The sequence below is a fragment of the Macaca thibetana genome, chromosome 3 (genome assembly GCF_024542745.1).
Source record: "Macaca thibetana thibetana isolate TM-01 chromosome 3, ASM2454274v1, whole genome shotgun sequence".
NCBI classification, from domain to species: Eukaryota; Metazoa; Chordata; class Mammalia; order Primates; family Cercopithecidae; genus Macaca; species Macaca thibetana.
This window is the reverse complement of record NC_065580.1, coordinates 167,755,111-167,782,698: the sequence shown is the minus strand read 5'-3', so window position 1 is coordinate 167,782,698 and position 27,588 is coordinate 167,755,111. Positions and strand designations below refer to the sequence as shown.

Below are 27,588 nucleotides of genomic sequence, written 5' to 3'. Positions count from 1 at the left end.
GTGCCCGATTTTAAGGATATTTCAGAAGTAAATTCCATAGGATTTAGTGATTGATTGGTTTTGAGGAATCCAGATGAAACAGAGATGAGAACAAGCTAACGTGGTGGAAGAGGGTGATATCATCAATGGAGACTGAAAATCTAAGTAACGTTTGTGCTTGTGTAATCATTCCATTCTAAATTTGTTTGCATTGTACTATAAGATGCTTTTTTCTGTGCTTGGGGTTTGTATTAGTCCATTCTCACACTGCTAATAAAGACATACCCGAGTGGCTGGGCATGGTGGCTCACACCTGCAATCCCAGCGCTTTGGGAGGCCGAGGTGGGTGGATCACGAGGTCAGGAGATCGAGACCATCCTGGCTAACATGGTGAAACCCCATCTCTACTAAAAAAATACAACAACAACAACAAAAATTAGCTAGGTGTGGTGGCAGGCGCCTGTGGTTCCAGCTACTCGGGAGGCTGAGGCAGGAGAATGGCGTGAACCTGGGAGGCAGAGCTTGCAGTGAGCCGAGATCACACCACTGCATTCCAGCCTGGGTGACAATGCGAGACTCTGTCTCAAAAAAAAAAAAAAAAAAAAAAAAAAAAAAACCCAAAAAACATACCCAAGAATGGGTAATTTATAAAGAAAAGAGGTTTAACTCACAATTCTACATGGCTGGTGAGGCTTCACAATCATGGTGGAAAGCAAAGGAGGAGCAAAGGCACATCTTACACGGCATAGGCAGAAGAGCATGTACCGGGGAACTCCGCTTTACAAAACCATCAGATCTCATGAGACTTATTCACTGTCACAACAACAGCAAGGGAAAAAACCCACCCTCATGATTCAATTACCTCCTACCAGGTCCCTCCCACTACACGTGGGGGCTATTACAATTCAAGGTGAGATCTGAGTGGGGACATAGCCAAACCATATCAAGGTTTGTTGAGCTTCTTGGCTATATATGTTTATGAATTTCATCACATTTGGAAAAATTCTTCAGCCATTATTTAAATGTTTTTTTATGTTCTCTCCCATCCTTTGGGAACTCCAATTACATGTATGTTAGGCTGCCTGAGATTGTCTCACAGTTAAGTGATGCTCTGTTCATTTTTTTTCAGTTGTTTATTCAATTTCGTTTTGGAGAGTTTCTATTGCTGTGTCTTCACATTAGTCTTTTCTTTTGTGGTACAGTCACAGATTGATACTTCTCAGCAATAAAATGAATGAACACATAATACACACAATAATGTGGGTGAATCCATACTTTAAAATCCATAGTTTTGAATCCATATAGTGTCTAATGTGCTGTTAATCTCATACAACAGATGGAATTTTTATTTAAGACATTGTACTTTTTATTTCTAGAAGTTGGATTTGGGTCACTTTAATATATCCAAGTCTCTACTAAAAATGTTTCATCTTTCTCCTGCCTCCTTGTACATATGGAATATAGTTACAATGGAAATAGAGTTACAATATAGTTTTAATGTCCTTGTCTACTAATTCTATCAGTTGTAGATCCATCATTTCTGGATCAATTTCTATTGATTAATTTTTTTCTTTCATTATGTGTTGTCATATTTCTCTGCTTCTTTGTGTACCTGGTAATATTTGATTGGATGTTGTTCATTGTAAATTTTATCTTGTTGGGGTTATTGATATTTTTGTATTCCTGTAAATATTTGAGTTTTATTGGGATGCAGTTATGAAAATAGTTTGAGCCTTTCAAACTTTTAAGCTTTTGTGATTTGGGAGGAAAGCAGCATTTAGTTTAGGGCTAATTTTGCCCCATTACTGAAACAATACTCTTCTGAGTACTCTATCCAATGCTTCATGAATGAGGTTTTCCACTGTGGCTGGAAGACACCTGAACTATTCCCTGTCTTGTTTGAGCTCCAGTATTTGCTTCCTTTGTTCCTTTTAGGTGGTTCTTTGCCTATCCATCAACCTTTGCCTCACAAGCATGCAGTGAACATTATTAAGCTGGAGACATGAGGGGGACTGTCTGCAGATCACTGGAGTTCTCTATGAAGCTCCCTTTCTTCAGCATTCTTCTCTGCAAATTCCGGCTGCCTTGGTTTTTCCAGATGACCAACTCCAGCTTCTTAACTCTGGTTGACCATGAGGCTCCATTTGGGTTTCCTCTCTTCAGGCAGTAATCTGGGGCACTCATAGGACTCACTTTGTTTTCCCACTGTCAGGGAACACTGTCCTGTGTTGCTAGAATCCAGTCGAAAAACCATTGTTTCATTTTCTTTTTTTCTGATTTTTTAGTTGTTTCTAGTGGGAGGGTGTATTAGTTCTTGCACTGCTATAAATAAATATATAAAACTGAGTAATTTATAAAGAAAAGTTTAATTAGCTCACAGTTCCACAGGCTGTACAGGAAGCACAGCTGGGGAGGCCTCAGGAAACTTACAATCATAGGGGAAGGGGAAGCAGGCATGTCTTGATATGTTCACAGCAGGAGGAAGGGAAAGAAGGGGGAGGTGCTACGCACTTAACAACCAGATCTCATGAGAACTCACTATTGCAAGAATAGCAAGGGAGAAATCCACCTCCATGATCCAATCACCTCCCATCAGGCTCCTCTTCCAACACTGGAGATTATAATTTGACATGAGATTTGGACAGTGATGCAGAGCCAAACCATATCAGAGGGTAAACCTTGTTTCTGTTACCCTATCTTAGTCATAAGCAGAAATCCAGATGTGTTCTGCAAACACATTTTTTCTGTTTTCTCCCATTGGCACTTAGTCTTATAAATCTGACAGATTTCTGTTTATGAAGAGGTAGTAAATGGGTCACACCTGTGTGACTTCCTTCCTCAGGGAATCAAAGGAAGTCATTCCTTACATTTCAATTATCTCCTATCATTGAATTCTATCTGTGTGACTGAAACTCATTCTTGAAAAAATGTTTAGTTCCAGTCCTCCTCTTTCTTGTTTAATGCCTTTCAGCTGTTCCTAATACTGTCTGATGGAAACACTGAAGTTACACTGAGGCTGTTCAGCATCAGTGGCCAAGAGCACAGATATTGGCATCAATCAGAGCTGGATCTGCATCTTGGCACAACTGCTGAATAATCATAACATTCCTTGAGCTCTTACTACCTGGCCAGGCAAGGTGTGATGGGCCTTTATATGAACGATTTCAATGAATATTCACAACAATCCTACCCAATAGCATAGTTGGTGTTATTGTTATGAGTTACAACATGGAGATCTGCAACAGCAGTCAGTGTGTCTGAGTTGAATCCTGGCATTACCCCTTACTATCTTTGCATTATTGAGGAAGTTCTTTAACCTCTTCAAGCTTTGGACTCTTCATTTGTAAAGTGGGAATAATATCTTCCTCATGTGCTGTGAGGACTGTAAAAGAAAAAATATATAAAGTGCTTAGCACAGTGATTGCTGCACATGAGTGCTCAATAAAAGGTGACTAGATGCATTATTTTTCTGTGAAACATTGAGAATAAAAGGGATGTTGCCGTGTAGCTTTCAAACACACTTTTTGGAAACTTGATAAAGAAGCCATGAGAATGCACCTCCCAGACATAACAGGGCACAGTAGAAGGCCATTTGTAATTGGTCTATGGCACCAGCTACTAAGTTTTGAAATGCATGGGTACATCTGCTGAGGCTTGAGGCTATACCTCCCATGGGCTGCTCCTTGCCAGTGATGCAGTGTAGTGGGGATACAAAGGCAGACGTATTCATAGAGCCATGGGACTCCTACCAGTGTCCACTTAGGCTCAAGGACTTTCTGCTAACTTTGTTGAACCTTCGTTAGACTGCACTGTATTTCTGCGATGCTTCCATGCAATCTTCTCTCTTTGCTTGAGATTAGGCTTGCGATGGAGTCTTATTGCTCTACCCACTATTTCCTTTTACACAGGCATTCCTTCTAATCAGTTCCTTGCATGTTTAATCCTGTTAGAGGACCTGGACTAACACACTTGAGTTCTTGTTCAGTTTACCTTGGCAATCATGCTAATTGAAACTTGCAAAGGGTTTTTCCTGGTCCCTATCTCGGGAAAATGATGTTCACCACTATTTTCCTTAGAAGTTTCTCTTCATTCCTCCAATGGTTCCTTGACTTCATTTGACTTCCCACCATATTTTAACAGTGAGGGTTACCTCCTGTCACCCTTCTTTGATTTTCCTTCCAGCCACCTATATTTAGTAATTCATTCTTCATCTGCTCCCTTTTTTTCCTCTCTCTTCCTTGCAATCTTGAATTGTAGGATGTTTAGTGAGGCATCCTATATCCTTCATATATCTTTGCACTTCCTCAACTTTTAATTGCAGTCAACTTTGCAAATTTGCATAGAGATTATCTTTATATAATTAAGTTACATATAATGGAATTTTTACCTTTTTTATGATTCTTTCTTATAATTCTATGTTCTATATAAGCCTCCCTGCATTTAAATACTCATTCAGTTTAGTATTGGACAAATTACTTTGCTGATCCTCAAACTCCTCGTTGTGAAACAGGGATGGGCACACATGTTCCTTCTGGTTGTTGTGAAGATTAGACGATCACACATCAGTGGAACCTAGCTCTGTGCCCAGTGTTTGGCAAATGTTGGTTCATTCTTCTACCTAGGTAACACATCTAAGACAGTTCTTGGTTGTATTGGTTGTATCAATAAGAAATAAAATACTACTTAAACTGAAAACATTCAAAGATAGGAAGCAGGCTCATAGAAGTTAGCACAGCTAAGGGCAAGATTTGAATTCAGATTTCCTGATCCCAGAGTGTGCCTTAATTACTAATCACTTATTATAAAATAAGACAAAAAGTATCTTCACTTCTGTCTTGTCAGTGTGTGAGTCTGTTTGGGCTGCTATAACAAAATACCATCAACTGGGAGGCTTATAAAAACGGAATTTTATTTTTCACAGTTCTGGAGGCTGGGAAGTCTGAGATCCAGAAACGGGCAGATTCTGTGTCCAGAGAGGGCCCACTTCCTGGTTCACGGATGGTGCCGCCTTGCCGTGTTCTCACATAGACGAAGCTAGCCAGCATTCTGGGGTCTCTTTCATAAGTATACTAAGTGCATTAATCACTTCCTAAAAGCTCCATTTTCTAAAACCATCACCTTGGGGGTAGGATTTTCACATACGGATCTTGAGGGAACACAAACATTCAGATCATAGCAGCTGGGTTCCCCAGAAGCAGACCCTGAGACAAGGATTCATGTGCAAGTGATTTGTTATTTATTATTTTCCTCCCAAGGGAAATCAGTAAGGAAACGAAGGAAGAATAGGGAAGGAGAGGAAGCCAAACAAGGTGCAATATTGGACAAAAGTCCTGCGGAAGACAGGCGTGGCCTTATCTCACAGGGGAACTTAGAGAATAACGTGAGGCAGGGGAGCTTGGCTTTCATACTCCTCTGCGCAGCAGCTAAGCACCATCCAGAGAGAGGTCAAGTTGCAAGCATTTCTGAATCAACATGTGCAAGGGATGGGCGTGGGAAGCAGCTTCATTAGACTGAGGGAAGTCTTCTAAAGAAGGGCTGGCCATTGGGAGCAAGAGCAGAGAGGTGCACAAAAATGGTAAAAGGGGTCTGAAGGGTCTTGGTGGATCACCAACACTGTGCACTTCAACTCCAGCCTACTCCCTGGGAGGCTGTTTTCACAGTTTTGTTTTCACTTAGAAGATGCTTATTTCAATATGCGCACGCACACAAGTCCTCTATTCCAAAGGCTATCATCAAACCAGTTTATAACTGAAATTTAAATTAGGGTAATATCTCTTGGATAGTTCCACATTAAGGAATGATTAGTATTCCTCTTACATAACTTCAAAGCTAAAAAACCCTCAGTGCCACCATCTTCATGTTTCTTGATGCTATCTAGTCCCTTCTCAGAATCAGCAGATTAGGCTTGGGCACGACCTGATCTCTGCTTCACCCTTGCTTTTGTCTAAAATATTCTTGGCTTCTATAATAATAAAGCTAATACACGATTATGCCTATGTGCTGGTCTAAATGCTCTTTGTATGTTAACTCATTTAATATTTGCAACAAATAAGTACCAGCATAATCCCTATTTATGGTTGAAGAAACAGGCACAAATGGGTATGTAGTAGAAGTGGGTTTCAAACACTCTGGCTCTAACTGAAGTCCATGTTTGTAATCATTATGCTGAAATGCCTCTCCACGAGGGATGAAAAGTCCCTCCAAAAGCAGCCTACATTGATTTCTGTTCCATCTACTTTCTCATCAATGACTTCCTGTTAGTCTGAATTGAACTAATAAGTACTCAAGACTAGTAAATACTTAGTTCCTGAACTTGGTGATTCAGATAGCAGGAAGCCCAATGTAGCTTCCTTCCAGTTTCTATTCTAAGCCATCCGTGGCTTGCTTCATATTCTGTCCCAGCAGGACTCCACAGAGGCCAGGATTTTGCCACTTTGGACCATTATAAATAAAATTGATCAAAATACCTCCTACAAATCATATGACACAATCGGGAATTAATAGACCTTTTATTAAATGATTACACATCATACTTAAAAATATAAAACTGTACAATATAAAACTTTAAAACATGCATATAAATTGATATAAGAAGACACTTATGAAGTCCATACAGTCCAGTTTATTTACCTGTATTTATTTACGGGATCTTCAGGGAATGTTTCAGGTGGAGGAAAGGGCTCTTGGTCAATGAGCCTGAAGACTGCATGGCAACCTTTGCCAGCTTTTGGCCTGAAAACTCAACTTCTTCATTTGAGATAATTCCTGTTTTATATACTTTCATTTGAGATATTCCTGGTGTATCAAATGAAACAAAATCTATGAAATACCAGATTCACAAAAATATATTTTGAATATTGAATGTAGATAGATGTATTTAAATCTTTCCTGCTTTTTGCACTTTCATAACATATTCCGTTCTTTATTTTTCTACTAATCATGATGAATTTACAGTATCTCAGGGCCTCATTTTTGATATCTTAAAGCTGGATTTTTAATAAAAATCTTACTGAATAGGTAACACTTGTTTCCAAAAGCTATGCTCACCTGTCAATGATTCAGAATTCGTCTCTGTCATCCTCCTGCTACTTAGCATTCAGTGTCCTCTACTGCCCTCCTCGACTCCACCAAATTTCTCTCAGGTCATGACAGTGGCATGGATTCTGCTCTTGATGCTTTCTTCCACTTTCCTGTCAAAATGCATTTAAATCCCAGTCGCCATGAGTATTTTTATGAGCTGCTTCTCACTAGAGTGATTACGACTGTCCTTGAATGTGGCTTAATGTTTGCCCTCTGAAAGAATTTGTATTTTAACAGAGAGCTTCTGAATACGCAAAACCTTCACCCCAAATAGTCAATCTTTAAGGGATTTCGGGCACCAACTAGAAAAGTAATAAGGGCACAGACTGATCTATTTGTATCTGCTAATAGAAACATGGATTTTCGTCTATCAAAAAGTGATAGAAATGTCTATGATTAATGTTTTCTTTCCTATGCGACATCATGAGGTGCTTGCACATGGTTTTATGCTTGACTTCCCATTGGTAAGGATAAAGTATCAAATTATATTAGAGCTTGTTTTTGGAAACCCAAGGGGTACATATAGTTAATTAGAGATATGCCCTGTGTTTATTTTCCCTTTTTTTCCTAAGGGATGTAAAAAACATTTTCAATAGTATTCCTTCTGGAAATCTTATTTAGCCAGTGGGTAATTTCCCAGTGTTCTAATCAATTTAAATTGATGCTTTTAGAACTGTAAGCTTAATATTCATTCTAGAGTCTCTTTTTACTTAGGTAAAATTCTCAAATTGCTAGTATAAAAAGATATTTCCTTTTATTAAATGGGATTCAACATCTCCTCACTCCTGTAGCTTCAGTTCAGAGACATGGATTTAAAATACATTTAGTTTATTTTGGCCACGTTAAGTGGATCTGCTTTTTAAATTTTATGTAATTATGACAGATGTTTTATTGATTATTCTTTCATAAAGTGCACAATAAAAGAGGCTGAGTATCAGAATAATTCCATATAATTTCACATGCTCCCCCAATGTTTTTGCAGAGCTTAAATCCATAAAATTGTTTTGAAGGATTTTAATTTCCTTTTCTTTTTTTGTTTGGCAGCTGTCCCATGTTTCGAAAGAGCCATTTCCTGGAACTTTGTCAGACTGTTTTTACTGGCTTATCTATATCTGTATTTTCTTATGTGTGACCTTATTATATCCAAGGGGAGGTAGCAATACTGAAGTCAATAATATTCTTCATAATTTCATAATAACATACATCTTTTGTTCTTTTATTTCTGTCAACACTATTTTTTTTTTTTTTTTGAGATGGAAGTCTTGCTATGTCCCCCAGGCTGGACTGCAGTGGTGCTATCTCGGCTCACTGCAAGCTCCGCCTCCCGGGGTCATGCCATTCTCCTACCCCAGCCTCCCGAGTAGATGGGACCACAGGCACCTGCCACCGTGCCTGGCTAATTTTTTATATTTTTAGTTGATACAGGGTTTCACCATGTTAGCCAGGATGGTTTCGATCTCCTGACCTCGTGATCCGCCCACCTTGGCCTCCCAAAGTGCTGGGATTACAGGCGTGAGCCACTGTGCCCGGCCTGTCAACAACATAATACTGTCATTCAGTGCTATTCATTTGCCAGTTTCCAGGATCATAGGTGTAGGTTGAGTGTCTGGGTCAATTTGTGCTGCTTTAACAGAATACCATAGTGGCTTGTACAACAAGCACTCATTTGTTACAGTTCTGGAGGCTGGAAGTCCAAGATCACGGTTCAGCTTGGTCAGGTTCTGCTGAAGGCTCTCTTTTGGGTTGCAGATGTCACCTTCTTGCTGTGTTTTCACATGGTGGGATGGGGGAGGGAGCTTTATGGGGTTCCTTTTATAAGGGCACTAATTCCATTTATGAGGGTTCCATTCTCAAGAACTAATCACCTTCCAAAGGCCTGACCCCATAATAACATTACAATGGGGGTTAGGATTTCAACATAAGAATTTTGGTGAGACATAAAATTCCATTTATTGCACTGAATATTTTTATAACAACCTACTTACTCCCATACAACAGAGGATGCATGACTTCAGGTTCTTAGCATGTATGTTTATACAGAATGACATGAGGGACTTGAGATTAAGAAGGGGTATCAGTTAAGACTGCATTTGGCTTCATGTCATAGAAACTCAACTCTAGAAGCTTATCTGAATAGGGTTTTCTTTCTCTGCTTTTAAAAGAAGAGTAAACTCAGTAACCAGGGCTAATCAGCTGCTCAAGTCATCAAGCACCTGATCTTCCTCCTAGCTTCCTGCTCTGCTGTCATTAGCATGTAGTTTTCACCCTCATGATTGAAAGAAAAGAGCTCCTCCTCCAGTCATTCAAGGGAAGGGTGGGCAGAGGGCATAAGCACAGCTGATTTAGTCTTTTGTTATCAGGAAAGTAAAAACTTTCCTGGAAATTCTATTGAGTCCATATTTGCTTGTATGTGGTTGAGAAGGACTAGGTCACAGAGCTAAGGCAATCTGGAAAGGCATGTTTTAAGTTGGTACATTGCACATTTAACCAGGATTATGTTAGAAAGGAAGGGATACTGGGTAGGCAAAGCAGTGTCTGTCACAAAGGGATTTAGGGCAAGGTGAGTGTATGGAAAATAAAGCATCCCTGATCTAAAGGTCAGTCCTGAAGCTACTATGATGAATAAAGAGGGTGTTTCCATGAAGTAGGAAACACCTGAACCAGGTCACTGCAGGATTATCATCTCACCATGATTTTGAACTTGCTGATGCAGAAACCTGAACTATAGACACATCAGTGGTGATACCAGCTTTAGGATGTATGTTCACCTGAAGCTGCAGAGGCAGGGGGAACACTGGAAAGATACTTTATTTACAATGAGAATATAGCTAACAAGTGTTTCAAATATTGATGCTTACTAACCAACCCATCTCTTCCAGTAGGTAAATGTACATGTACAGGCAAATAATTATTAGAAAGAAATCAAAGAGAAATCCAAGTTGGAAGACCTTGATAGCTAATCTAGTAGAACCAAACCATGGTAGCCTGTGCTTCCATCCTTCTCCTGTCCTGCAGGTTAACAGGGCCCAGGAGTAAAATACTGTGTCCCAGGCAGGGCAAGGGATATGATGCTCCTATTTGTACCTCTAGCTTTCCCTTTACTGGCTTTAGGAGTTGACTGCTCTTTACTACATTCACATTCTTTCCTTTGATGTGTTAATATAGTCACTCTCCTTACCCTCAAGTCTTAATCTGGTGAATCAGTCAGGGAACTGACAGGAAACAGATGGAACCATTTACAAGGATGAGGGCAGGGAACCCACCAAAGGGGTGATGCACTCTAGAGCTAACCAAAGTAGAGAAATGTCACCACCCTTAGAGTGATGTTGCTTTGACTTTAGCTGTAGGTGAGGGGGGCCTGGCAGGAGCTGGGGACTTTGGTAGAGGAATATAGCCATAGCCAACCCATGGCCTGGCAGGTAGACAGCTGAGTTCCTGTAGACATCTGCCATTATCCGTATCAACCAGAAGTGAGGGAGCATGGGGAATCCATGAATACCATCCTAAGAGGCCTGCCTCCTAGGGTACAGAGCAGTGTGGAGGAGGCTGGAGAGGGAATCTGGAGCGATCAAGGCTGAAAACCCAGCATCCCTAATCAATTGACTGTTCTATCTTTTCATGCTAATATCCATCTCTCTCCTCTGACCCAGTACTTATTCAAGGATCAATCATTTTCCTCCCTTTCCAAAGTGCTCCCTATGTATGGCATCTCAGTCCAGGGAACAGGCTGTTGTGATGACATCCTGTGTCTACGGTCTCTCCTCTAGGAGTTCAGTACTTCTCACGGTGGCCACTCAGCCCTCAGTTAGCTCACGATTCAATTATCTGCTTTATCTTTTTACCTGGATGCCAGGAAGCTACAGATAAATCTGTAGCTCATCTTTATCAAAGACACATGTTTTGCAATATGTATGTTTTAGCTTCTTTCCTGGCTCCATTTTTTTCTTTCCACTTTGTTCCTTTATTCCTTTACACTTTCTTTTAATGTATACACACATTTCTCATATTGGGGCATGAATATCTCTAGGTCAGGGTTTCTCAGCCTTAGCTCTGTGGAAACTTGGGCCAGATAATTCTTTGTTCTGAATGGCAAATAACGTATCCTTATTCACAAAGTATTTTATTCATGGGCACTGTCCTGTGCGTTGTAGAATGTTTTGCAGCATCTCTGGCCTCTACACGCTAGAGGCTAGTACCACCCACCCCATAACAATATCTCCTGGCGGGGGCTGCGGGGGGTGGGGGTGGGGGCAAAATTTGCCTCTATTTTGAACCTGAATGAGAACCTGATTGAGGACACTCAATGAAGTGGTATATGAAGAGGTGAAGTAAAAACATGAGTCAAAATTGGCACCTCTCTTGATTGTGCCAGTTTTGCATTAAAAAATTGAGAATACATTTATTAAAACAGGTATGTTATACAGTAGCCTTTACTACTACTACAACTTTTCAGAATAAAAGATCAAGAGCTGCAGGCGACAATCCTTGGTGTAAACACCAACAAATACATGGAACAAAGCTATCAGGTTGGATTTTTCTGTCCTTTGCAGATGTGTGACTATGGCAGAAGGTGCTGTAAGTGCTGTCTCCAATTCAGTACCAAGCGTAAGCATCACTGACTCTGGAGGAAGACACTGGCACCAAACGTTTAGTAACTTTTCCACAGGCTTGAGGGATTGATTACATGAAGCTTTGGGAAATCTTCTGTCACCTTTCTGGCTGCAACTCAACTTTCTTCTCCCCTCACTCCTCCCCATTTGGGTGCAGAGCAGTCAGGCTACATCCAAGATTCAGGCTACATCCAAGATTCTTTCTATCCCCAAGCATTTATATGTATGTATATATGTATGTGTGTGTATACATATGTGTGTATATATATGGTGATAAATGTTTAAATATATAAAACACTTAAACATTTAAATATTATAAACTATTATACATGTTAATATTAAAAATATATGTATGTACACATACATATCTATAAAAACATTTTGCAGCATTAGCTTATGAGAGAATAATTTCTCTACTTCATTATATAAATATATGTAACAGAATGAGAGAAAATTTGTAGCACAATGAATTTCTAATGGAGGAAAATTGCAAGTGTCATTTTAGGTCTAGGAGCTTGACACAAGTTTAAACTGAAACAGCCTTTCTCACATATTTTCTTTTTTATTTACTGAACTTTCCTCTAAGTCGTGATCATTGGGGTTGTGGTTCTTACAAATTTAACTCCATTTTCATGCTCCATTTTAATAATCTGATATTTAATCTTGATTTTGGTTATCTATTGCTATATGAAAAAAACACTGCAAAATTTCATGACTTTCAACAATAATAATTTTATTATTTCATAATTCTATGTGTTGGCTGGGCTCAACTGGAAAGTTCTTTTGTATAGACTTGACCAGAGAACATCCTAGATGGCTCATTCACGTGACTGGCACGTGATGCTCAGTACTGGCTGGTTGCTGGGGCTCCTGAGTGAAAAGGCCACACATGCCCCATGCCTGGTGGTTTGGTTCTGAGAGAGGGTGTCCCAAGAGAGCTCATTCTGAGAAAGAGGAAGTGGAGGCTGACAGTCTTCTAAAAGACTAGAACCAGAACTGGCAGAGCATCACTTCTGCCTTCTTGGCTATGCAGTCACAGGGCCAGATTCAAGATGAAGAAAAATAAACTCCCATTCTCGACGGGAAAAATGATCAAAATTTTGTGGCCATCTTTAGTCCACTGCAACCTCCTGCTGGTTTTCAGAAGCACAATTTTTTTTGGGTGTTTGGGCCACTTTGGTTGTCATGATATTTGGTATCTGAGCAGCACCTCTTTCACTGATTTGGCCCCTGTCCCACTGAGTTCTTCTGCTTCAAAACTGGCTATTTCCTTTCCATTTTTCTGCCTTTATCTTGATCTTAGACTTTGTAACATTTCAAACCAGAGGCTACACCTCATCTTTGATTTCAGTTATCAGGTAAACACGAGGGTGTGTTTACTCATCTGCTCCAGGAAGTTCTCATTGTCTTCTAATAAAATACGTTCATTTTCCATAAAACCTTCCAACCGGGGGGCAGGAGTGCTGTGACTTTAATCCATAATCACATCTTAGGGTACAGGTGTCAAAGAGCAGTTTTTCAAGTGGGGAGACTTGTGTTTGTTTTATCTGGGTACTCCCCCACAGTTTAAAGCCTAGTTTTTTTGCCTTGCCCCTCTCCAATCATTTTCTTGACTTAGCAAGTGAATACTTAAAAGGCGCTAAGGCGATGAAGATGGAGGGAGTGAAGTTCTGGGAAGGCTGGAGGGGTATGCAGATTTGTAGGGGTTATAGATATCATGTTGCATCTGTGGAAATGAGGATTCAGAACCAAAGGTGGGTAGGCAATAAATGTGGATGTGTGGATGTTTCCTGAGGTTAGGGAGGAGGACGGGATAAGGGTTACACTGACTACACATCAAAGTTTTTCCAGGATATGTATTATGTTTTATTGTCCAAATATTATGCTATGGTGTTCCTTATAGCCATGAACATGTCACCTATTTGTATGATTTAACTCCCTTATTTTTGAGGGTCAGGCAAGGCAACCTGTTATTAGAGGAGAAAATGATGGTGTATATATCTAGGTTTTATTAAAAATCATTCCCTACCGGTGGCTTATAGTTATTTAAATTGTTTTCAGAGTTAAATTAATAAGATTTTATTTTGGTAATAAAATCAGTATGATGGCCAGAAAGAAGATATGTATGTTTGGAAAAATTGGAAATATCATTTTTGAAAGAAATGTGACAATGCACATATATAACATCTTGTGAACGGTATTGTATATCACAAAACCTGCTCACAGCAGAAAAACTAGCCATCACTTCTCACAGTCAATGAGAAGTATAAATCAAGGACATAGCAGTAAGCTGTGATGCCCAAGCCTCATGGATACATTTTCCTAAAGAATAATGCACTAAAAACAAAACTACATGACCAAAAAAAAGCACTAATTGCAAATCACTGTGAAACAGTAGCAAAAATCTTTATGTTGTGCTACTAGTGATAGCGACAGGAGACAGTCAAATACCTAGGCAGATAGAGGCAGGTCCCTGGTGAAACCTCACATCCAAGCTAAAGACAGTTTAAAGCCTGAAAGCCAAGATACAAGTTAAATTATCAGACCAGATTGAGAACTTGTCTTCCTGTTTGGCACGCTTTCCTCTGACCCCCACCCTTCACCTATTTTACATATACCTACCCTTTCTAATTGGTTTTCTACACTGTCGTGCCTGCCTTTGAGTGGTGTCTTCGCTTAAACCTTTTTTTGCAAACTCACAAACCAATCAGTATGCACTCCCCATTCTGAGTGGATAAAAGCCCTAGGCTCAGTCACACGAGAGGTGATTTTCCCACTTTTGGGTAGGGGAAACAATCCCAGCATTCCCTCTTTGCTGAGAACTTTCCTTTCCCTTAATCAATTCCACTCCACTCACTCTCCAGTGTCTGTGTGCCTAATTTTTCCTAGTTGTGAGACAAGAACTTGGACCTACCTGAGCTAAGGAGCAGAAAGACCACAACACTAGGCTACTTGTCCCAGTTTCAAACTATTATCAATACCAATTGAAAGCAATCAGCTGGGAGTAGTAGCTCATGCCTGTAATCCCAGCACTTTGGGAGGCCAAGGCAGGTGGATCATTTGAGGTCGGGAGTTTGAGATCAGCCTGGCCAACATGGTGAAACCCCGTCTCTACTAAAAATATAAAAATTAGCTGGGCCTGGTGGCGGTGCCTGTAATTCCAGCTACTCAGGAGGCTGAGGCAGGAGAATCGCTTGAATCTGGGAGGCAGAGGTTGCAGTGAGACGAAATCATGCCACTGCACTCCAGCCTGCGTGACAGAGAAAGACACCATCTCAAAAAAAAAAAAAAAAAAATTTTTTTTCTTGGTCCCCAAATCTTAACATTTTTTTTTTTCCAATAGGAATTGGGTAGAAGCACTATGTCTCATTATAACGTTAAGATAATTTTTTAAAATCTGTTTTAGTAATATATTTCAATAAATGTATGAGTTAGTGTAAAAGATCTTGAGGCCGATGTCCTTCAAAGTTGACCAATGATGTAGCCACTTTTATTGATTCTGAGTATAGTAGGATTACTCAAGGTTTTGTTGGCCTGGCAGCTGATAATGTTAATGCTAACTCGAAGTCCAGAAGACATAGGTCAGAACATACAGTTGTTTGTGAATATTTACACTGATATTCAGGTTTTAAAAGAAATATATTCTAAGTGGTTTTGGTTCAAAGCAAGAGAATACTGAAAACAAAGTGCCACATCTTTCACTATTTTACTGCATCATCATTCAGTCATTCCTTCATTCAACCTACCATGTTTCCACTCCCATTCCTTCTCAATACTAGAATTAGCTTTTAAAAACAACCACACGACTTAAAAACCTCTACTCACTTATTACAGACCACGGGATAAAGTCCAAACTCCAGGTGCTGTGCATGAGGCCCTTCTCATACTGACTCGGTTTCATTTCATTCTCCAGTTTCATTTTTCATCCTGTCCCTACTACATGCCACAAGCTTGAAGGCCACACGCTTCAGTATTAAAAATGCAGATCCTTAGGTCCTACTCAGATCTACAAAATTAGAATCTTTTGGAGGTGGGACCCAGGAAACTTTTTTTTTTTTTTTTTTGAGACGGAGTCTTGTTCTGTCGCCAGGCTGGAGTGAGTGCAGTGGCGCGATCTTGGCTCACTGCAACCTCCACCCACTAGGTTCAAGCGATTCCCCTGTGTCAGCCTCCTGAGTGGCTGAGACTACAGGCGCGCGCCATCACGCCCGGCTAATTTTTTGTATTTTAGTAGAAACGGGGTTTCACCATGTTGGCTAGGATGGTCTTGATCTCCTCATCTCGCGATCCGCCCGCCTTGGCCTCCCAAAGTGCTGAGATTACAGGCATGAGCCACTGCTCCCGGCCAGAATCTGCATTTTAACAAGCAAACCAGATATTCTTACCCAAATTGAAGCTTGAGAGTCACTCACTTGCCTTGATACTCTCAGCACATTGGTATACCTTTGTGAGAGCTCAAATAATTAAACATGTCAGGGCATACATCATAATTTTCAGGCTAGAAAATGTCACGGCTATTATCTAAAGAAGAAGGAGTTCCTCCCAAAGAGGAGGGTCTGATCTTCCCCTAGAAAAAACTGCATAGGTGTAGAAAAAAGACTGTAATTCCACTGGCTCAGGGTGGAAGGAGAATAAAGCCTCGGGCGCTCTCATGTGTCTGTAAGAACTTCAATCCTTCTTTCATGGTTTATTTCCAAATGTCCTTTGCTCATGTTTCACTAAATATCTGCACTCCCACCAAGAACTGAGGCAGCCCGAGATGCGAGGTACCTCCCACCTCTGGACCCTATCTAGACCGCTGGGTTCCACTCTCCCCAATTAAGACACAATGCTCCAGGAAGCCTCCCCTAATTCTAGGTCATAATGTATCACTTCACCCCTCGCACTCCCATCCAACTTCACTTACGTGATTTTCTCATGTATTTGGGATGTAACTCAAACGTCCTCAAGTCCCACAGCCTGTGGGTGCAAATGCAGTCATGTTAGCGATAATACCTGAATTATTATCTTGGTATCCTTTTTGCCCCAGGAACTCCACGGCTGTCTTCTTGTTACTGGCTCCAAAGCTAACAGTAAAACCCCTTCACACAAATCGTCCTTTGGCTACAGACCTCAAGGTCCGTGCCATCTCCGCAGGAACCCTCGTGGGGTTGGCGTGCACAGTCCCCTCCGCTGCGCGTGCATCCCTCTCCGCTGACAGCCACTGCTTTGAACTCCAGAGGTGTTAAATGGCTTGGGAACGTAATTTCAAAATTGACAGTTGGATAAATACCAGAATAAGCACCAGAAGATGACAGCGGAACCAAGGCTCGAGATGGGCCGGCTGACACCACTGGGCGCTGAACCTGGCTGGAAGCTTCCTGGCAGCGACAGCGAAAAGGGAACACCTGTCGTGGGGGCCCTTGTTTCATGTCAGTAAGAAGTAGAGCAACTGCTAGACGCGCTCCAGAAAACCCTGGACGCACTTGATACATCCCAACCAGCAAGCTCAAGTACCCTGCGAACCTGGGCGCCCGCCACCCCCAGGGCAGGCAGCGAGGAGCTCTTCAAGGGGTAAAGCGACCCCTGTGGGGCCAGCGCCCGTCCTCTCTCCTGCTATCCGCGGGCACCCGGGCACGCGACGACTCGGCTGAATTAGGGCGTCCTGCAGCTCCCGGGGCGAGGAGGAGCTCGGCCTTTCTGTTCTGCCCTCAGAAGGGAGAGGAGAGGTGGTCCTGGAGTGGGAGTCAGTTCAGGCTGCGGGCTGTGCCACGCGCGGAGGTCCGGGGACCCCACCCCCGCCTCCCCGAGGCCCGCCCCGCCCCTTACGACCCGACCCTGCAATCCCTCTGCGCGGGCTTCCGGCCGCGGAGACCCCGGCCGGCGCTGTTGCGCTAGCTAGTTCGCTGCCAGAGGTCTCGAGGGCGGCGGGGCGGGGCTTCGACGGCGGGGGCGGGGCCTCCAGCGGGCGGGCGGGGTTTTGGCGCCGCGAGGTGGCGGCAGCAGAGCGGCGCAGAAGGGAGGGGGCGGCTGGCCGCGCGGAAGGAGTGAGTCACCTGACCGCTGCCCTCGCCGCCCGCCAGGCGCTCTCGCTGCAGTCAGTCGGGCCGCGCCGCGCCTCAGCTCCGGTGAGTGGCTCGGCAGTCCCGCCGGCCCTTCTCCGGGAGGGTTGGCGCGGTCAGGGCCGCGGGCCTGTGAGGGGAGGCCCGCGGACAGGTCCGGGGGAGGCGCGGGCGGGCTGGGGGCGGCTCTTTCTGGGTTGGGCGGGGCGCGGGGGGCGCGTAGCGGGGCTCGCTGGGGGCGCTGGCGGCCGGGATTCTGGAAGTGGCCGCGACGCCGGAAGGGGCGTCCCGTCGGCGCCCGAACCCCCTGCACGGCAGGAGCTGTTGTTTACCCGCGCGCGCCGTACTTTACCCGGGGCGGGCGGGGACTAGGGGCCGCGGGGTCCCTGCCCCACCCCCGCTCCCCGCCCTCGGGCGCCAGCCCAGCCCCTCGCCCGCGGCCCGCCCGGTCTGTGACACATCAGCACCGCCCTCGCGGCTGGGGCCCCGTATTGTCCTCCGCCGCCTCCCACCGCTATGCCCAGCCTCGCGTCTACTCAGCCTGGTGCCTGTCGCGCGTGGAATCGCGTAAGAAAAGCCGAGTTTGTGCCTGGGGAGAGAAGGCCACCGTGCTGAGATGGATTTAGCGAAGACTGGTTTTGGGGACCGGAGATCCCAGGACTCCCTTTGTTGGAGTTTTGCCCACGCGTTGTAATTAAGCCTCGCACAATATGGTGAGAGTGGGCGTTGATTCTGGAGACACCAGCTTTGTGCTCGTGTAATGTAACACGAGTGCCGTTGCTTCCTCATTCTTACACGGCAGTTTCATGTCATTGAGTAGAATTGTGCGGAATGCTTTTATGGAGTGAGGCTTCTGCGTTAAACTTGTTTTGATTCCAGGTAAAGTGTAGTAGTAATTGTGAAAGAACGTGTATGGGGAAAACGAGCTACAGTGTCAGGCTTGGAGGAACAAAGAATGTTTTGTAGGATGCTTTGCTTTTTGGAAAATTGTATAGGGGTATGGACTGTTACCCATGGAGGATGCTATGGGAATTTGGTCACATATTTGAACACACTTTACATCAGAGGGTTTGTATTGAATGCAGTTCAGAAGGATAAAGGGTGGAAATCCCAGATGTGTTAGTGGCAGAGCACTTGAGCGCTTCACATAGCCAAGCAGAGAAATGGGAAGAGGCTTGCTTCTTCCTGGTCTTTGGGTAGTGGTGCAAGGGCTGGGCTGGGCTTGGCTTGAAGGCACTTGCCATTTCTGCCTTTGGACATCTTAAGGAAGGTTAGGGAAGAAAGGCTCCTGGTGAGTCAGCTTGGAGTAGGGTGGCTTTGGTGTAGTGAATCTTGTATTGCTGTTTAACCTATGGTTCTGTCAAGTGGTTTACTATTGTTCAGTATGTTGGTTGATTAACAAGGTAGGATGACTCTTTAAAAAGTTGGGTTGCTGAGTCATTCGCCCCAGCTTGAGAGGTAATTAGAAACAGCTGGTGCAGATACTCATCACATGCCTCCACTATAAAAGGCCAAGGAGCGCTCTAGAGGGGTTGCTTCAGAAGGCTGAAGGGGACCCAGCTGGGGTTGTTTTGATCCAGTTTATCGGTGGGTGAAGTGGAAGAGCACTCTTAGGCAGTGGCCAATAGCACTGAGGCGGTGTTTAAACCCAGAGTCTCGTGACCTGCTGTCTGAGAAGAAATTTGCGCTGGAGAGAGCTGAAACTGGGGAAGAAATTTGCAGCTAGGGGTAACCCAATAAAAAATATTGTAACAAAAATATTTGCTACTCTTACTGGACTTAGTTTCCTTTTTGTGGTTTTTGTTACGTGGTCTATAAATTTCAAGCAGTGAGCTTAATTTGTGCTTCATAAAAATTTGGTTATGAGTACACAGAGGGGACTTGCTGTTTCTCAAGACCCTTGGCTTTTCATGCATACACAAGAAGTTTCAGGAGTCAGAGGAGGGTAAGCACAGTATGGGTGGAATTAACAGGTCTCATTGGGTCAAGTCTGGAAAGAGCTGTTTAATGAATGGCCAACCATAAATACCTGTCTCATTGTCTTGATTGTGTGACACTACTGCCTTTACACCTGGTGTCATTGCTTCTTGCTTTAAAAAGGAGCACACAGCCCAAATATTTATGAATCCTCATTGCAAACAAAGTTTAGGAATGGGCAATGTAGAGCTGGGAATTTGACCCTTTGGTGGAAAAAATGATGATTCCTATTAATGATAGTTTATTTAAAACATATTAGGAAAAACTTTTTTATATATAAATATAAATTTTTATATTTATTTTGTTCCTTTATGTCTGGGACTAGAGGAGATTAGAAATCATGAATATTGTAAGTATTAGGGCCTCTAAGGTGGGGTACAAGGAGTTTCATGTGGAAACACTATATTAAAACTTTTAAAACCTTCTATTTAATATAAGAAAGACATTAAACTTAAAAATGCAGACTAACAATAGCGCATTCATATTATATAATGCGCGTGCATGCCCTCCACCCGTTTGTTGTTGGGGGAACATAGCCTGTTAACCACTGTCAATAACATTCTTTCAGCAACCGGAATGCTTGTTCTTTTATGGTTTCCTCCTAAGAGTTCTTTCATACTGTCCTTAATATTCCATTTAAGTTTTATTTTATAGGTAGTTCTCTTGTCTGTATATTTTACTTTAAAGATTAGAAGTTTGAGTGTAAACTTCTTGTTACATTGTTGATATTGGGGATGGAAATACAAAAAATACAGAATTTCATTTGGTAACCTGTATTTTGAATTTGGAGACAAGCTCACTGGTTGGTTTGTTTAAATGTTTGTTATCTGAAGTGCAGTGAAATGTAAAAAGGTGCAATGGAAATACTCGAAGATGATCCACACATTGGAGTGTAGTATGTATATAGAGTGTAATATGTATATCACACATTCTGTAAAAATTACTTTGTACTGTCACTCCTCGAAGTCTTGTTTTTTTGGTATTTTTTTTTGGCCAAGCTTACACTTGCTTAATGAAGATTAATAAGACGACAGATTCAGTGAATCCCTTGGAAAGTAGCATTTATTCTGAATATCAACCTCCTGCTAGTGCTGGTGGCGGGTGGCGGCAGTGAGGGTAGTATTTACCGTTCAGTTAAATCTCATGTGCCATGTGGCTTCTACACACCTGTACTGTGAGAGATGATGCTCAGAGTAACAGTTGCAAAACCCTTTAAAATTACCACGTGTCAGAGATTCTCTTCATTGTGCTGATCTCTCTATGACTTACGTTTTAGGAATCACCACCTCTTCTAATTTTCTGACTTATGTTCTGTTAATGAGAGAATTGTCTTAACCCTAAAACCTGCACTCCCTGAGCATTCTAAACAGGGTTTATTTTATGTGGTGGAACGATGATTTTTGAGATTGTTTTGTTTTAAAATACATGTCAAATGAGGTAATGTACTGATGGCCAAGGTATGGGTAATTTGAGTGCAGTTTGCCAGAATCCACACCCCTTGGAGGGAGTAAACATTTCAGGACTGCAGATAAAACATTGACTTGTCACACTAGCCTGCAGCCCAGGCACCTGACTTACACAGTGCATTAACATAACTGAAGTCTGGGTTTGATCACTGTACGGTTGACAAAAGAAGCAGTAAGCAGAATGGTTAAAAGTAGATCTGGAGCCAGACTGCTGAAGGTCAGGTTCTGGTTGTGTCACCCACTTTAAAGCCTTGGGCAAGCCCTTCTGCCTGGTAACTGGTGCCTCATTGTTTCCTCTGTAAAGCAGGGATGGTGATAGTAGAATCTTTATCAGAGAGATTGTTGTGAGGATTAAATGTGTTAATACGGGGTAAGTGTTTAGAACAGTGCCAGCTGTATGAGAACCATCAATAAGTGTTAGGTGTTACTATCTGTTGTTCAGAATCAGGGAAGTACTTAGTTACACAGCAATGTTTCGTAGCTGCTGAGAGCTGATTTGCCGCCATTGATCACAAGTGAGACTGAGGAGTGCAGCGCAGGTTGCTGCTACTGGAAAAACAACTCGGGGAACACTCTTAACGTTCAGTCAGTAGCACCATCTCAAACATACATTCAACTTCTGAGGGCAAGGAACACAGGACATAGCTTTTTACTTAAAGGAATCTTAGTCTCAGCAGAGTGCTTGAGGTAGTCACTAACCAGTTAATTGAAACTGGCTTTTACGAAATCAAAACACTTGCTATTCTTTGGCTAGTCTTTTCCATGTTGTAGTTGACATTGTGGCCTGGCAGCTTTAGTAACCTGTCCACCCCTCCCTTCTTGTTAACACCAGAACAGAACTAGCTTCTCAGTACATATTCCTGGGTCCTATCCAGTTTGTTGGAAACATTTGGAATGTAAATTTGTATGCCAATTTGTTTCTTCTAAGTATTATGTTTTCTTTAGATGATATGCCCATACTAATACAGAAAAATTATCCATGAAATGGATATGAATACAACGGATGTATTTATCATATAGCTTTTTGTACCTGTTAGTAATTCAGAAAGGTTGTGTTATTGACCATTCTTTGAACCAGAGTGTAAGTTTCCTGATGGTGAGAATCTGTGTCTTTCTGTTTTATCTCCTATGGCACACTGAATATACCTTGGCTGTGTTTCTTTAATAAACTGTTGGTTGCTGAACTGGGTGGTATGATATGTGTTCATTCTAGTTCTGTGGTTTTGAAACTTGGGAATGTTTAACAGATTAAAGGAGAGAACATCGTGTATTGTACCTTGTAAGTGTACACTGAGTTAAAATTCTTTTGATTGTTTAGCTTTCTACTTTGTTTTTTATCATTGGTGTGATTATTGAGAAAGCAGCTGGAATTAAGTAATTCTAGTTCATCTAAGATAGACATAAAACTTGTCTTGTGACTTATTTTTACCCATAATTGGCTTAGAATTGAATTGAGCACAATATAATTTGGTTTTCTAGATGTTAAATGTCTTATACGTCTAATACTTTGAATATCATCACTCCTCTAGGGCAGATTCTTCGTTTTATTTAGGATCAGGGACAGGTTAGAAAATATTCATTGGAAAATAAAAGCTGTCTTGAAGCAAACATGAGGAAGAAGAAATAGTGGTAGCCAGAATCTTGGTTGTTAATGACCAGTGTAGGAGCACAGTGGGCATGCAGTGAAATTGGCTGGCAGCTGGTTCCTTTCTCAATACCGGCACAATTTAGAAAATGTTACATTAATATAGCTGAAATTTTGTGCAGATCATGTTATCTGAAAAGTAATTGTAAACACTTTTCTCAATGCCTTAGGAAAGTCATCGTTCAAGTTAATATTTTTGTAACAAACTATTCCCAGTTTTTTTTTTTTTTTTTTTTTTTTTGAGATGGAGTATCACTCTGTCGCCCAGGCTGGAGTACAGTGGTGTGATCTCAGCTCACTGCAACCTCCGCCTCTTGGGTTCAACCAATTCTCCTGCCTCGGCCTCTGTAGTAGCTGGGATTACGGGGCACTCCCCCCACCATGCCCAGCTAATTTTTGTGTTTTAGTAGAGATGGTTTTCACCGTGTTGGCCAGGCTGGTCTCGAACTCCTGACCTCAAGCAATCCACCCACCTCTGCCTGCCAAAGTGCTGAGATTACAGGCATGAGCCACTGTGCCTGGCCCCTAATTATTCCCAGTTTCTATCAGGTAAAGTTATTTTCACTTTTTAAATTTATCATTTTTTTAGATCAGATCGGTCATAGTGGACAGTTGCACTCTACTTCCCCATCCTTCGTTAAAGTGGAATTACACTAAAAAATGCTTTCAATTCCTTTGTAGCCTGGACATTAGTAATAGCCTACCTCCAAGGCTATCGAGTAAATAGTATAGTAAGGGAAGTGTCCCTCCCTCCGTCTGCACACCTTTTTTCCAGTTATCTCTTCTTTTTATTGACTTGTCTGTCTCCAGGACCCTAGGGAGGTATTTTTGTCCTAAGGAGGTGAACTCCTCAGGGTCCTATTGGATGGTCCTATCCATCCAACTTCCTCTTTACTGATATCTTCATATACTTAATGCCTTATTCCTTTTCTAAAGTGTGCCAGCGTCTTTTGGAAGTCAGCTAAATTAGTGCAGTGGCTCATCCATCAGTTTATTATAAAATGTGTAACTATAAAAGATTGAATGATTTATTAGGTTATGATTTCATTAATGTGTATTTTATATTTAAATATTATTTTAAAAAACGTACAGTGGTTATCTGATGTTGGCGCAGACCTCTTCAATTTCCAGCGTACCTGATGTCTCTTTATCGACTGTTTCTCTGAGGTATATTTTTGGCCTGGCTCTGGGTACTCACCTAGGTAAGAGTCATCATTCAGGTTAAAAGAAGTAAGAAAAAAAAAGCTTTTGGCTCTTGTAATCTTTTTTTTTTTTTCTTTCACATTAGCAAGAGACTGTTGAAGTAAAAAGCATTTTGCCCAGCTGACTCGGGTTCTTTGCTGGCATGCCTTCAATTTCAGTTGTCATCCAGAGAAGTCAAAGGAAATGCTACTTGGGGATGAGCATGTAGTTACGATTAACTTTCCCTACTTCGTTGTCTTTTTGTGGTAAAGGACTGTCACAAGTGCTATTCAAGCTGTAGGTATATTTTGAAGTGTGTTTTGTCTCTGAGGGCCTCCTGTCTTTGGACTAGTTTATCTTTTCCAGACCCCAGAAGGGCTGGGCTGCCTTTTCTTCTCTGAGCAGGTTGGCAACAGTGGTCACAAATAGCGGAGGAGCTGAGATTCTAGAGAGCTATGCTACCACTGCTTCTCACATGCCAGTGTGGAAACAGCCTCTTCTTTTTTGTTGAATTAGCTTGGAACAGCTCTCTAATCTCTGATGAGTGAGGAAGAACTGTGTTTTTAAGTTTCAAGGCTAAGGCCCTTTGTTCTCATTTCTCCCTGTTCCTGCTGCTGTTCTCCCCAAACTCACACAAACACATATTTAACTTTCGGTGTATGTGGACAATAGGGTTGCTAAATTCATTTCAGTATTTTTGGCATTCCTACATGTTAGGCATTTGGTTTACATTTAACTTATGAAACAAATATTTAGGCTTTTATAAGCTGGGAACTTTTCCAGATACTGGCAATAATGAACTTTTCAGAAGTTACAGTCTAATAGGCAAACCATTCCCATATCATGCTATAGTAGCAACATAGTAAAACATGCTGTGGAACCATAGACTGTTAGAAGCCTAAGTTTTGGGAAATCAGGAAAGCCTTAGGGATGTTTAATGATGAATGCATAGGTTAGTGGAGGAAACAGCTTGTATCAACTCAATTTGAGAAGCTTAGTTGTGAATAAGAGTAGAGAGATAGATTTTAGTAGGGGGAAGTTAGGTCAGGAAGTGTGTGTGTGTGTGTGTGTGTGTCTAAAAATCCAGTCAATGGAAAGGCAATGTCCTTGTTTTGTCCTTGGCAAGTTCCTCTTATGGTTGCAAGATGGCTGCCACAAGTTCAAGTGTCACAAGAAAATATGACTAAGTTTCCTGGAAGAAGAGACACTTTTTTTTTTCCTAGCTTGTTTCTATCAGTGAGAAAAACTTTCCCCTAAAGCCTCATAGTAGATGCTACCCTATCCCTCTCTCCTCTCTTCGTAGGTCATCATTGCACACCAGCCAGTGCCTAAATGAGTCAAGGTCAAGGGGAATAGCACAGCTGTGATTGGCATAAATGGATTGTGATTCATCTTAGGTTGTGACTGGGGTCTGCTTACTGGGAAGTTGATGGCCTCTGGTTGAGAGACATATGTGAGCACAATCAGGGTTTGGTTAGAAAGTGAGGGGGTGAATGGTATTGTGCAGTTAACGGTGACATCCTTGTCTACTAGCCACCACTACACATAGATACAAACTTCTGAGGAGAAAAATAAAATATGCTTGTCTTTGGATGTGGAATTTTAGGTGACTTTTTTTCCTTTTATATGCCATTTCCTTCTATGATCGAGTAGCACTTTTACAATCAAATCAAATCAATGGTTTATTTAAAAATTATTTAAAAATTGAAAATGCCAATTTTGCCAATAAATATATATAAAAGAAAGAAATTTTTTTCAGTACTTTAAACATTTCAAAAGTTCCCTGCCATTGTCTTACTCCTTTCAGGGAGAGGAGAACATATAATTATATCTGGTAGTTTCTGATTATGTGTATACCAAGAGGACTACTCTGTCCCTCAGTTGATAGTGCACACCCACCTGTGGTCTATATGGCTTGCACCGAGTGCTGACGCCAACCTGGCTCAGATAGAACGGTTAATTCATTGGCTAGATGGGTCAGGATTCTTTAGAACCCAAATTCTTGAATCAGGAGTACAAACAGGAACATCTTCCCTTCTCTACACACTCATTCCACTCCTCGAAGGGAAAGCTGTACCGTGGTTAGCTTATTAGTCATTCTTTTCAGACTTCAAAATTAATGCCACCTTAAGTTTATACAGTATTCTTGTAGTACTCCTAACTTTTCTGTTTTGCTGTATGTGTACATTGTAGAAAGATTAAATCAAGCTAATTAATATGTCCATTACCTCACTTACCTTTGTGTGTGTGTGTGTGGTGAGAACCTTTAAATCTACTCTCTTAGCAATTTTGATATACAGTAGGCTTCTCACCCACTGTTTCACTTTCAGCAGTTTGTTACCCGTGGTCAAATGAAGTCCAAAAATACTAAATGCAGTAGATATTTTGAGAAACATCACATTCACATAACTTTTATTACAGTATATGGTTATAGTTGTGTTTTATTATTATTAATCTCTTATTGTACTTGATGAAAAAGCATAGTATATATAGGGTTCGTTACTATCTGCAGTTTCAGGTATCCACTGGGGTTCTTGGAATGTATCCCCTGTAGATAAGGGGGACACCTGTGTGTGTTGTTACAAGTATGGTCACTGTGTAAAAGCACTTTTATATTTCATTCTTGTTCCTTCTCAATCCCAGGTTTGGGTGCTTCCTGTGCTGTGAAACACAGGCAGATAAATAATGTAAATCCTAAACACTTGAGTGTTGTAAATTTACAAAATGCAAAGTAATTGCTCAATGGTTGTTTCTTTTTGAGAGTAACAAATAGACTGTGATAAATGGCCAGAATAGGCTTCTGAACTGGTATTATTTTTTTGGATAGAATTTAGAAAGACTTATACTACCAATGTAATTTTTGTCTCAGATAATGCAGTAGTATTTACCTACTTAGTAGTTCCTTAAATGCTATTTAAACTGAGGTATATTTCAGCTTTATTTATAGGCCACATATTGTTCCTTATTTGGCTGAATCTTGTGGTTATCATATAATGAAAAGTAGTTACTGAGATCACTGGTGCAAAATCTGTAGCTTGGAAATCCTCATTTTAGAAATAATTATTTTGACTCTCAAGTTAAATAGTGAAAAATAGACTTACATTTTTAGTTTTAGCTATGTATATTGAGAAACTGTGGCCCTATGGTGGCTGTTAGGGATTATTGGATTTGGTTGTTTTTAAATAAGGCATTTCAATTTAGTATCTCTACTTGAATAAAACAGTTTCAGATTTGTGATTCATGTGATATACTGATTGCTGTACGGTAACTTCTGCTTTATTTAATTAAAATTGTTAACATTCTTTTTATACTCTTAAGCACCTCCCCCCACCCCCCTTTTTGACTCATTTTTATTGTGAGTTGGTGTATAATTAGGAACTTGAAGAGCACTTTTTTTGTTTGTCTTTTCAGTTACTGTGCATACTGTGTGTGTCAACTCTTAAACCTATAGGGGGTCATTTTGGCCATCAACTAGTTTTAGGGCTTTCACCTCCTAAATAATACGAATTATGGTTATAATTTTTACAGTTTGAAAACAAGATGGCATCTGAAGAATCTTTATTTCATTATGAAAATAGTACATGGATGCTTAATCCTCTATATTGAAA

General features: G+C 41.4%; 2 protein-coding genes across 6 annotated transcripts in view; one reads left to right on the top strand and one right to left on the bottom strand.

The window, feature by feature from the left end:
- The window catches only part of RWDD2B (RWD domain containing 2B), a 1,177,964-nt gene that overhangs the window by 271,940 nt on the left and 878,436 nt on the right, over positions 1 to 27,588 (bottom strand). The window lies entirely within an intron of this gene.
- Positions 1 to 27,588, top strand: part of BACH1 (BTB domain and CNC homolog 1) — a 96,563-nt gene that overhangs the window by 30,516 nt on the left and 38,459 nt on the right. The window contains exon 1 of one of the 5 annotated variants that reach the window (XM_050784721.1): positions 17,615 to 17,776. The exons of 1 other annotated variant lie outside the window; for it this stretch is intronic. The gene's annotated coding sequence lies outside the window, so the exon portion shown is untranslated. 3 more of the 5 variants (XM_050784723.1, XM_050784720.1, XM_050784724.1) reach the window with 3 other exon arrangements.